The sequence below is a fragment of the Bos javanicus genome, chromosome 2 (genome assembly GCF_032452875.1).
Source record: "Bos javanicus breed banteng chromosome 2, ARS-OSU_banteng_1.0, whole genome shotgun sequence".
NCBI lineage: Eukaryota > Metazoa > Chordata > Mammalia > Artiodactyla > Bovidae > Bos > Bos javanicus.
In genome coordinates, this window is record NC_083869.1 from 9011117 (window position 1) to 9023929 (window position 12813).

The 12813-nt window shown below is 34.5% G+C and overlaps 1 protein-coding gene across 2 annotated transcripts in view; it reads left to right on the forward strand.

The window, feature by feature from the left end:
• Positions 1-754: 754 nt before the first annotated feature.
• CALCRL (calcitonin receptor like receptor) overlaps positions 755-12813 on the forward strand; it is a 124457-nt gene continuing 112398 nt past the window's right edge. Inside the window, exon 1 of one of the 2 annotated variants that reach the window (XM_061433327.1) lies at positions 755-1036. The gene's annotated coding sequence lies outside the window, so the exon portion shown is untranslated. The remainder of the gene's footprint in view (positions 1037-12813) is intronic. The other variant, XM_061433318.1, reaches the window with a different exon arrangement.

A 12813-nucleotide genomic window follows, 5' to 3' on the forward strand; every position in this document is an offset into this window, starting at 1 on the left:
GTTAAGGTTATTTTGAGGTACAAGGTATTAATTACTTTTTTACTTCATAGGTGATAAGTCAAATATTTTAAAATATGTGCAAACATTTACATGTATAAGTGTTCTCAAGGTTACTTTCTCTAAAATATATATTCATATATACTGAAAAATAATTATATATGTATATCTATAGATACACAACACATACACACACAATGGTTCTGGTTGGAACATATTCCTATGTCATGAACAAAATTTTAAAAATGTTAAAAAAAAACCTGCAGGAAAGAGTTTCATCATTTAATTGTGGAAAACTGATGAGGGAATAGCTCTGATTATCGAGGTCCAAATTAACAAGAATTAGATCACAGAACTAATTATGATGGAAAAATAGTTATTACTTTTCTGTGTTCCTCTATGAAGAAAGATATGTTACATTAAAACATTCCCTTGATGCTTTGTAAAGTATAATTCAACACACACACACACACACACACACACACTCCCTAACTCCTTTAATTCTTTGAGCAGAATACTATATTCAGATTTCCTTCAAACCATAGGCAGCTCTGTTTGACAAGTTCTAACAGAACTCAGTCAAGGTGAAATCCAGCCAGCTTTTGCTGCTAACAATGTGTTCATACAGCATATGATGTGTGTCTGTTCAGGCTGCTTCTTGCTCCTGTCTCAGAATAAAAAAGGAGTACTGCTTTCCTGGGGTATGCCATTTGAGAAAGAAAGTAACCTAACACTAACTGCAGGCGGGGTCAGAGTGATGTAACAGGAAGCTCTGATGTTTCCCTTCTGCTGCTGAGCACATACAATGTGACAACTCTTCCAGTCCACTCAGAACAACAGTCTCTCCAGCAGAGTGTCACCTCCTGCCTTAGGATCACCAAGCTCTGCTAACTGGACCTCACTCTGCCTCCAGGATCATATTGCAAGGCTTTCACCCTTCCCCACCTTGCCTGGGGGTACATTTCCTCTGCGGAATCTCAGAAAATCAAATTCCATCCTAAGAATAGTTCACCAAGAATTTCCTTAGGAGCTGTTCTGGGTAAGTGCATTATTCAAAATAAATATATTTATTCAGAGTAGTATTCTCAAGTCGTTTGACAATGTTTTTACTATAGAACTCAGCTAGTGACATTGAAATTATGTTTAAACAATTTTCATTTACTTCATGTGTTAGAAAAACGACAGTATATCTCCCCAAGATGTACACAATACCTGTTACTACTAGATAATATTATGTACAGTGCTATTCTAGAAAATAAATTTGGGAAGTAATAAAACATCTAAATGGATTTAAAGGCATACTTCTGAACAAATATCTTAATCAGGGAACAATGCCTTTTAAAATTAGCTCTACTATTAGCTAAGCTTAAATTTTGACAGCTGGAAAACATTTTTCCCCCACCAAGAGTCTTTAAACTTTCCATATAATCACTGTTTTAAAAAGGGGATGAGAGAATACTTATGGGGATCTTGGAGCCTCACTCACTCTGCTGTTAAACACAATGGAGAATCTAAGGAAAAGTAATAACTTTGGATTTATTATATTTGTCTTCTATTTGCCTTCTACCTCTATTTACACATACATCTCGAACTACTAAACTAATGGAATTTTCATTGTTCGCTGTTGCCAGATGTGTTTAAATCTCTTTTATTAACCCTGAACTGTTTCCGCTGTGTTGGATCATGGGGTGGGCAACAGAGGAAAAAAAACAACTAGGGTTGAGAAAATGTTGGTATTTCTAATTTCAAAGCTTTTTATAGCTAAGAAGTAATAGAATGTGTTGCTTCCATTTGTCTGATAACCCTCTGCAAGCTTTTTTGGGAGGGTGTGATATTGAGATAACAAAGAAAATAGCCAAGATTTCCCAATTGGGTATATCAGATTGTTAAAGAGAAATTAAAGTGTGTTTTAAAAAAAATAATTTCTAGGATAGAACTTACTGAAATGTCGAGATGAAACATCTGTTAATGCTTCTTTCAACAGTACAGACAATTGGACAGTTTAAGAAACGAGTGTCTACTTTATAAGATGTTTGTATAGAGACATGACAAATTTATTGCTGAGGAAAATTAGATGTCAGATTTGGGTTCAAATTATATTGATTGACATAATTTTAGTATATTTTCATACCCAAATGAAATGATAAATCTGCAAAATGTCTTTCCATGGAGAAATTCTGTACTTAATCATCCATATCAGGCACATTAACAGTGGACCACCAACTCATTTTGAGTAATTCCTTTATAAGTTTCTACTCAATTCTTCCATATATTTCTCCAAATAATGGAAACTTCAATTAAGTCTTGTTTTTGTGATTCTTTAAAAAATATTATGACTGGTTTCCTATCTCCTGTCATTCATTAATTGTACTAAGTTCTCTGACACATTTGTGGAAATGGATATTGTTTTTGAATGTAACTTTGTAAATAGCCATTAGATAATTAGGGGAGGAAATGGAAAGAACACATTAAATGCCTAACCCAATGTCATGGGATAGTAACAAAACCTAAAAATAGCAGTTCTTTTAGTTTATTTTCTTAGAAGGAGGTGTTACATAAAATTAATATCATATTTTATAATAAGAAACTTCCTCAAATTCTATAATCTCTAATTGCTAACCAAAACCCCATAATTTTCTTGAATAGCTTATTTTTGGTAACAATTATAATGATTTATAATTTTTATTTTCAAATAATAGTGTGGAATATTCAGGAATGAATATTGTGGATCTTTTGGCAAAGGCTTATTATTTGAGAAAATCATTGAAAATTTGAAATAAGAATTCATGTTATTATATTCTACAGTTTGCTTTCTTTCATTGTAAAGAAATATCAGAGCACTGACACATGCTTTCAGCCATAAAGAATTAATTTATTTTTCTGGATGATATTACCCTATTAGATCATAAAATGAATGCACAGAATCTAATGCCAGTTCTAAATATGTAAGATAAAATATAGAGTTGAGAAATTACATGGGTAATGTGAGCTAAAATATGTTTTACCTGCAATATTTGGGTGTCTTTAAGAATATGCTTTTGGTTATTGCTACAAGTCTCCATCTTGACACATGCCAAAATATAATTTTGTTAGATAAAATATGTAAACTTCTAGAATACATAAGATCGTTCATTCACTTTGAAAAAAAATGAATCACAAAATATTAAAAAAAGAAATCAGACTTGGGTCTGTAATTTTAAGACTATGCTAAATGAATGGCCAAGGTGTATGTAATTTTCTCATTGGTGATGCCTAGGATATAGTGAACTTTAAATTGAGTCAACACGTATGAGAACCTTCAGATTCACTTGTACATATTTTATCATTCTTTTATGCATAACAGATATTTACTTCAGTAAAAAATTCAAATAATATCAGAACAAGAAGTTTACCTTATAAGCTCTATGTTAGCATGGAAAAATTATTTGATAAACATGTAAAATCTAATCAAAATTCAGTTAATAGTATTATTACATATTTCTATTTTAGATCATATCTGAAACAATTATAGCAATATTTTTTCCAACCTTTACCTCCATAGTTAAAATTTGAGAGTTACTTAATTTTTAAGACTTGCCTTAGTGATTGCTATAGAACAATTAACAAAATACTTTAAAGATCAAAATATGCATTTACTATACAAAACTTGTTTATGTATGACATTGAACACAACTTGAAAAACAGAATTCTGTTTTTAGAGATACCATGATAATGGTCAACATTTCAGAAAACAAATATATTTAAAGAACATTATTTGAAGTCATTGGTTTCATTCCTTATCTTTGTTTACGATTCAGAGAAGCTTTTAACCCATAAACATGAGATATATCATTGCAGTGGTGTTAAAGACAGACACTTAGAGAGTCAGACTTGTAGCATCTGTTAGTTCTTGACTTAATCAGACTTTCAGAGAATGAACTTAAGATGGAAAGTCAATATATACTTGTTTAAAAGATTTGCCTGTGTTTGGTTTTGATGTCTAGGGATGCACTATATAAATGTCTATAATTTCTTAGGAAATCTTTCTTTTTCTACCAAATTACTACTACCATGTTGCTGTTGCACTATTAAATTTAAGAAATTCTCTCATATAATACCAGAAAATGCTCTGATGCAGTTAAATAGAAAATAAAAGTTTACCAGAGACACAGGATCTGCATACTAATGCGATATCTCACACACTTTCCCATTTATTCACATGGACAATCATGCCTCCCAAATTCTTTCATCAATCCATAGTTATGCAACTCAAAGTAACTGGATAGTTTTCATACCTTAATTTTAGTTTATCTACTTATAAGTTGGTATATAATTTTGAAGCTATATAGACTTAACTAGTATAAAATTGCATAATATAGAATACATTTAATTGTAAAATTTGGAATTTTACAATTTTACAAATTTGTAAATATTGATCTAGTGTGATTTAAGGAAAAAGAACATATGATTAGATATATGATAATTAAATCAATAAAACCCATTTAAATAATAAGATATTCTTTTATACATACTATTGTCATTCCAGCTTAAACAGCTTAAACTTTCCATCCTCAATAAATCCAGATTATTATCTTTTCATATCTAATTTGAATTACAATATTGTTCATTAAATTAGATTAAATTAACTAATCTGTATTTTTCATATTTGAGTTAACTTAAAATCAAATTAGTTTTTAACTTTAATGTTATTTACAAAAAATGAATAAATGGATTTTAAAGACCCAATAAAAGTCTTTTTAATATTAAAAAATAAAATGGAATCATTGTCTGTGACAGAGTTAGGTTCTATGATTATTAGGTTACTGGTATTATTATCAGATAAGTTGCAAATACTTTACCAGAACATATTTCTTCCTTTTTTTCCCTTAAATTTCTTTACTTAAAAAAGACAGTATCATGCAAAACTAACACAATATATAATTGCTTGCAAAAATGGTCAAAGGGGTGTATTTTTTTAAATACAAATCAAGTTTTAATCTTTTTCTTCCTTCATGGTTTAATTAAATGTATCATATGCTTTCTCCCTTACAACCAATTACTAGGACAAAAACTCAACCCAATCTAAATCTAAATAAACAATTAACCAACCCAACCCTGTGGTATTAAGGTTTTATACCTTATTGCAGTTGTTGGATGGAGCCCAGTTTTCAGAGAAATCTTATCCCTCTTAACATGGAACATATTTTTTAAATAAAAAATGTTAATATGGCATAAACTTTTGTATAAATCTGTCATTATTTCTCTATTCCGACTTAGGTTAACTCAGGCCCGATTGTGCTTCTCAGAAACCATAGTCACGAGAACAAGTGGTATAGTGAAATAGCAGCTAGAAGGTTTACAAGGTGCCTGTCCCTCTCCTTCCAGCCGAGTCACTGGGGGGTCGTTAGCATATTCATGAGCACACAGACTTGCTTTTATCAATGGAAACTAAGTTAATTTGTCTTAAATCCATGCACTGATTTGATACATTTTACAGATGAGTATTAGTTTGAACCCATAACCATTAGTTAACCTGACACCAATTATTATGCAGATATCTGTGCATGAACCTCAATTTTGCTTCCCTTCCAAGGATAATTTGAAGAGAAAATTGGAACTGCACTAAGTACTAGAGAAGAATAAATAATGTGATAGCAGAAAATAAGGAGGATTAAAACTCTGGGAAAAGAATGCCAGCAATACAAAATTGTTGATCTTTTTTTCCTCAATTGTGTTCATTTCAAATATGAGGCAAAATAGGAGATTTGTTTTTATTAGATAATGCGAACCTAACATTAGGGTAACAGGCTTAAATATTTTATTAATCAATTTACATATTTCTTTTAAAAATCATTTCAATGAAATTGTTTTGGTTTCAAACCTTTTTTTATGACATGACAGTAAACTTTATTAGCTAAGGCAAAAATATAACTTTTGTAGTTGTGCTTTAGAAATTTAGATATAGTTGTTGTTTGAAGCAATTCCCTGGAATGGAGTATGTTTTAGACCACAATCATATCATATTTAGTAAAGACATTGCTACATTCTAAATGTGTTAAACAAAATTTTATTAAAGTCTCAGTTAACTAAAATATCTTGGAGTTGTAAGGTTTACTTGAGTAAATACATATATTTATTGTCAGGTTGCTTTGCTTTCTGATCCTTGACATTGTAAGATGAGGATGTGTTATTGAATGAAGTATGCATTGATGGATTTTGTTGTTGTTTAGTTGCTAAGTAGTGTCCAGCTCTTGGAACTCATGGACTGTTGCTCACCAGGCTCCTTTGTCCATGGATTTCCCAGTCTAGAATACTGAAGTGGGTAGCCATGCCTTCTTCCAGGGAATCTTCGCAACTCAGGGATCCAAATGGAGTCTTCAGCATCAGCAGGCAGATTCTTTACTGCTGCGCCATAAGAGGAAGCCTTTGTTATTGGATGAATCTATCTTAATATTCCTACAGGAGAGTCTGCCTCCTCTGCTACAGCCTCCAACAGGGGGATCTGCCTTCCCTGCTACAGCATTCCCTCCCAAAGTCAGGAGAAGGTGACCTGTGCACACTGCATTCGTACAAGAGAACTCCATTTTAAAGGGTGGCTTGCTGCTACTGACTTAGCTAATTTCTTTGAGGGTTTGCTATGTGCCATAGACATTATTAATTACTAATGTATAAACTCCTTTCATCTCAAAGCCCTAGCAAATATTATCCTTGTTTGCATGTACGAAACTCATAAACTAAAGCACAGAGCTCCTAAGTAATGTGCCCAAGGTCATATAGTTATCAAGTGGCAAAACAAGGCCTTGACTCATGTTCTGAACAACTCTGCTTCCCTTTCCAATTGGTGGCTGATACCATGTCATCCCTAGTGCAAAGGGATGCTGTTCCTCGAATCTTAGCTTAAGTGTAGTTAGTTAGTTAGCTCAGTCGCTCAGGGTTGTCCGACTCTTTTCAACCCCATGGACTGCAGCGTACCAGGCTTTCCTGTCCATCACCAACTCCTGGAGCTTACTCAAACTCATGTCCATTGAGTCTGTGATGCCATCCAACCATCTCATCCTCTGTCATCCCCTTCACTTCCCACCTTCAATCTTTCCCAGCTTCAGGGTCTTTTCCAGTGAGTCAGTTCTTTGCATCAGGTGGCCAAAGTATTGGAGTTTCAGATTCAGCATCAGTCCTTTCAATGAATATTCAGGGCTGAGTTCCTTTAGGATGGACTGGTTTGATCTCCTTATGGGCTAAGGGATTCTCAAGAGTCTTCTCCAACACCATTAAAAAGCTTCAATTCTTTGGTGCTCAGCTTTCTTTATAGTCCAGATCTCACATTCATATATGACTATTGGAAAAACCATAGCTTTGACTAGATGGACATTTGTTGGCAAAGGACTGTCTCTGCTTCTAAATATGCTGTCTAGGTTGGTCATAGCTTTTCTACCAAATAGCAAGCATCTTTCAAATTAATGCTGCAGTCACCATCTGCATTGATCTTGGAGCTCAAGGAAAGAAAGTCTCTCACTGTTTCCATTGTTTCCCCATCTATTTGCCATGAAGTGATAGGACCAGATGCCACCATCTTAGCTTTTTTAATTTTGATTTTAATCCATCTTTTACACTCTCCTCTTTCACTTTCATCAAGAAGCTCTTCAGTTCCTTTTCACTTTCTGACATAAGTTTGATGTCATCTGCACATCTGAGGTTATTGATAATTCTCCTGGCAATATGAATTCCAGCTTCTGATTCATTCTCATGATGTACTCTACTTATAAGCTAAATAAGCAGGGTGACAATATACAGCCTTGAAAGACTCCTTTCCCAATGTGGAATCAGTCTATTTTTCCATGTCGAGTTCTAACTGTTGCTTGTTCACCTGCATATAGGTTTGTCAAGAGGCAGATCAGGTGGTCTGGTATTCCCAACTCTTCCAGAATTTTCCACAGTATTGTGATCCACACAGTCAAAGGCTTTGGCATAATCAATAAAGCAGAAATAGATGCTTTTCTGGAACTCTCTTGCTTTTTTGATGATTCAGTGAATGTTGGCAATTTGATTTCTGGTTCCTCTGCCTTTTCTAAAACCAGATTGAACATCTGGTAGTTCACGGTTCACGTATTGCTGAAGCCTGGCTTGGAGAATTTTGAGCATTACTTTACTAGCGTGTGAGATGAGTGCAATTGTGCGGTAGTTTGAGCATTCTTTGGCATTGCCTTTCTTTGGTATTGGAGTGAAAACTGGTCTTTTCCAGTCCTGTGGCCACTGCTGAGTTTTCCAAATTTGCTGGCATATTGAGTGCAGCACTTTCACAGCAGCATCTTTTAGGATTTGAAATACCTCAACTGGAATCCCATCACCTCCACTAGCTTTGTTCATAGAGATGCTTTCTAAGGCCCGCTTGACTTCACGTTCCAGGATTCCTGCCTCTAGGTGAGTGATCACACCATAGTGAATATCTGATTGTGAAGATCTTTTTTGCACAGTTCTTCTGTGTATTCTTGCCACCTCTTCTTAATATTTTCTGCTTCTGTTAGGTCGATACCATTTCTGTCCTTTATCGAGCCCATCATTGCATGACATGTTCCCTTGCTATCTCTAATTTTCTTGAAGAGACCTCTAGTCTTTCCTTTTCATTTGTTTTCCTCTATTTCTTTGCGTTGATTGCTGAGGAAGGCTTTCTTATCTCTCCTTGCTATTCTCTGGAACTCTGCATTCAATGGGTATATCTTTCCTTTTCTCCTTTGCTTTTTGCGTCTCTTCTTTTCACCGCTATTTGTAAGGCCTCCTCAGACAGCCATTTTACTTTTTGCCTTTCTTTTCCATGGGGATGGTCTTTATTCCTGTGTCCTGTACAAAGTCATAAACCTCCGTCCATAGTTCATCAGGTACTCTATCAGATCTAGTCCCTTAAATCTATTTCTTACTTCCATTGTATAATCATAAGGAATTTTATTTAGGTCATACATGAATGCCTAGTGGTTTTCTTCACTTTCTTCAATTTCAGTCTGAATTTGGCAATAAGGAGTTCATGATCTGAGCCATAGTCAGCTTCCGGTCTTGGTTTTGCTGACTGTATAGAGCTTCTCCATCTTTGGCTGCAAAGAATATAATCGATCTGATTTCGGAGTTGACCATCTGGTCATTCCATGTGTAGAATCTTCCCTTGTGTTGTTGGAAGAGGGTATTTACTATAACCAGTACGTTCTCTTGGCAAAACTCTATTAGCCTTTGCCCTGCTTCATTCTGTACTCCATGGCCAAATTTGCCTGTTATTCCAGGTATTTCTTTACTTCCTACTTTCGCATTCCAGTCCCCTGTAATGAAAAGGACATCTTTTTGGGGTGTTAGTTCTAAAAGGTCTTGTAGGTCTTCATAGAACCATTCAACTCAGCTTCTTCAGCATTACTGGTTGGGGCATAGACTTGGATTACCGTGATATTGAATGGTTTGTCTTGGAAATGAACAGAGATCATTCTGTTATTTTTGAGATTGCATCCAAGTACTGCATTTCAGACTCTTTTGTTAACTATGATGGCTACTCCATTTCTTCTAAGGGATTCCTGCCCACCGTAGTAGATCTAATGGTCATCTGAGTTAAATTCACCCATTCCAGTCCATTTTAGTACACTGACTCCTAAAATGTCAGTGTTCACTCTTCTGTCTCCTGTTTGACCACTTCCAATTTGCCTTGATTCACGGACCTAATATTCCAGGTTCCTATGCAATATTGCTCTTAGCATCGGATCTTGCTTCTATCACCAGTCACATCCACAGCTGGAGTGTTGTTTTGGCTGTGGCTTTGTCTCTTCATTCTTCCTGGAGTTATTTTTCCACTGATCTCCCATAGCATATTGGATACCTACCGGCCTAGGGAGTTCATCTTTCAGTGTCCTGTCTTTTTGCCTTTTCATGCTGTTCATGGGGTTCTCAAGGCAAGAATATGGAAGTAGTTTGCATTCCCTTCTTCACTGGACCATGTTTTGTCAGAACTCTCCATCATGACCTGTCCATCTTGGATGGCCCTACACGGCATGGCCATAGTTTCATTGAGTTAGACAGGCTAGGATCCATGTGATAAGTTGGTTAGATTTCTGTGATTGTGGTTTTCATTTTGTCTGCCCTCTAATGGAGAAGGATAAGAGACTTATGGAAGCTTCCTGATGGCAGAGACTGACTGAGGGGGAAACTGGGTCTTGTTCTGATGGGTGGGGCCATGCTCCATAAATCTTTAATCTTATTTTTTGTTGATGGGCAACAACTGTGTTCCTTCCCTGTTGTTTGTCCTGAGGCCAAACTATGGTGGAGGTAATGAAGATAATGAAGACCTTCTTAAAAAAATCCCATGCAAGCACTGCCACACTCAGTACCCCTGACCCTACAGCAGGCCAATGTCAACCCACATTAAGTGTAGAGTGCATTGAAATTCTTTCAAAACAGTGATGGAGTAAATAACCTTAGTTTTCCAGGTTACTCCATGAGTTTAATTTTTAAGTTTTTTTTTTTTTTTTTGCCACCTTTATCAGTTGCAAAAAATTAAAAAGCTATAATATCAGTTAAAATATGAGCCACATTACAGATGTGAAGTATAATGGACTTTGGCTTTAGGTTACTCACGTATGAACCCAAACTTCACCACTGCTTAATTCCCTTTTGTGTCAAATGGAAGTGATAATCACACTGCTTTATAAGGTTTTGTTAGGAATCCAATAAACAATTCATTGAAAATGTTTAGCACAGCCCTTGGCACTTAGTAGGTATTTAACACATTTTAGTACTCATCATAAATTTTCCGTGAACAAGAGGAAATAATTGAGGACATAACTTGTGTCTTTGCAAAAACTTATTTCAATCAACATACAGAGAGTTAGAATACAGCCCCTTCATAGGTCAGGGAGAGTGATCAAGAGTGATTTGTAATGTTTTTCGACTAATCACACTTTTGTAATCATATAATATATGCCAGAACCTAATAAAACTGACATTGCTAACCACCATTTCTACAAAGTTTGAGCACTTAAAAGGTATCTTCATGCTAATAATTTTAAATGTATATTATATAGAAATTATTGTTTTTTTCTTTCTTTTACATATGAAGTCCAATGAAGTAAACGGTTTTCCCAAAATCAAATGGCCATCATTGACAAAGCTCTGGTTTTTACGTATGTCTACTGTGATTCTGAATCCTAACTATTTTGTTGCACTTGTGTGTATTAGATCTCTCTTATTACAAATGTTGCACAAAGTTGAATAACAATAATGATCCACCAGATCCAAACTCAGTTTCCTCTAACTTAAGATAATACAAATAAATTTAATCATGTTACTCATGTGGACTTTGTGAAATATGGTACGTTAGACGTCTGTCAAGAAATTTTTAGTTTTGACTACTTATAGAAGCTGTAGAAACTCAAAATTTAAAGAGCATTTAGAATGATCAAGTTAAACGTCATTTGTAGAACTCCAAGTTTCTGGTGGTGATTTTATTTTTAAAAAATGTCTTTATTGAAGGGCCTTTTATTACTGTCTAATGGTACCCACTTACATTATCTTATGTATTATATTTCAGAAATATGATGAAAGAATACCTGTACAATAAGATTGTTAACATTCATTTATGTTGTAGTTTAAAATAATTTATTCTGTTTTTGAATATTATATGATATATGACCCGCATTGAGAATATAATGAAAACTACAAACTCTTTCTCCTGTACAAAACCAACTAATCTATATTCATAAGATAAATGTCATAGAGGCTCACATTTTGCATATAGCTGCGTGAGTTTCAAGGGACCTCCCTTTTTGATGGATCTAGTAAGAGTTTTGGATCTCATTTATGAAATTTGCTAATTAATTCAAGTGACAACTTTTCTTCTAGAATGAAGTAAATTATATGTATATATTTTTCATATACCTCAGATACATTTATAAGTACCTACAAACTTAAAAAATGAGAAACAAATGGCCTATAAGATTATTTTCATCAACTAGAGCACAATGCTGCATGAAAAACTGCTCTGGGAAAAACTACACAGCAGTAGAATCTGCAATTGGTGATTTTCTGTCTTCTCTCCCTTTTCCTTTCACTGTTTCTATACCCACACCTGCACCTGCCTATCCTCACCCTTCTCGAAACCAAATACTCAGCAGCTACTTTCTGGCCACAGATGGTCAAGACAAGCATGGAAAAAAACCTTGAAGAAAATTTTTTTCTTCTTTAGGAAACCTCAATATTTACTCTTAAAGCTTTCAAATGATTGGAAGGCTTTATCACATACATTATCAAAGGTCATCTGCTTTACTTAAATTTGACTGATGGTAGATGTTAATCATATCTACAAAATAGCTTCACAGCAACATCTAGATTAGCTGTGATTAGTTGTTTGATCAAACAACTGGGCACCATAGCCTAGCCAAATTAACACATAAAATAACCATAATGACTACTTAGGGGGATTCATCTATATTTGCTCTTTTTTCTCCATAATGATTTAGATTTTTATATTTGGAAAGTTCTTCAAAAATTCCTTCTGGAATAATAACTGGAACTATAGTGAATTTGCTAGTTAAATTGACAAGAACTGACATCTTAATGCCATCCAGCCATTAGAATGGCACATATTCTCTAGTTATTCAGGAATTTCTCTAGAGAGATGATAGGGGCAGTCTGGTGTGGTTTAAATGTATGTTGAGGATATATTTAAAGTAAATATAATACATATTATTATAATATGAAAATATTTTTATATAAACTGAAGAAGGAAATAGCAACCCACTCCAGAACTCTTGCCTGGAAAATCCCATGGACAGAGGAACCTGGTAGGCTGCAGTCCATGGGGTCGCAAAAAGT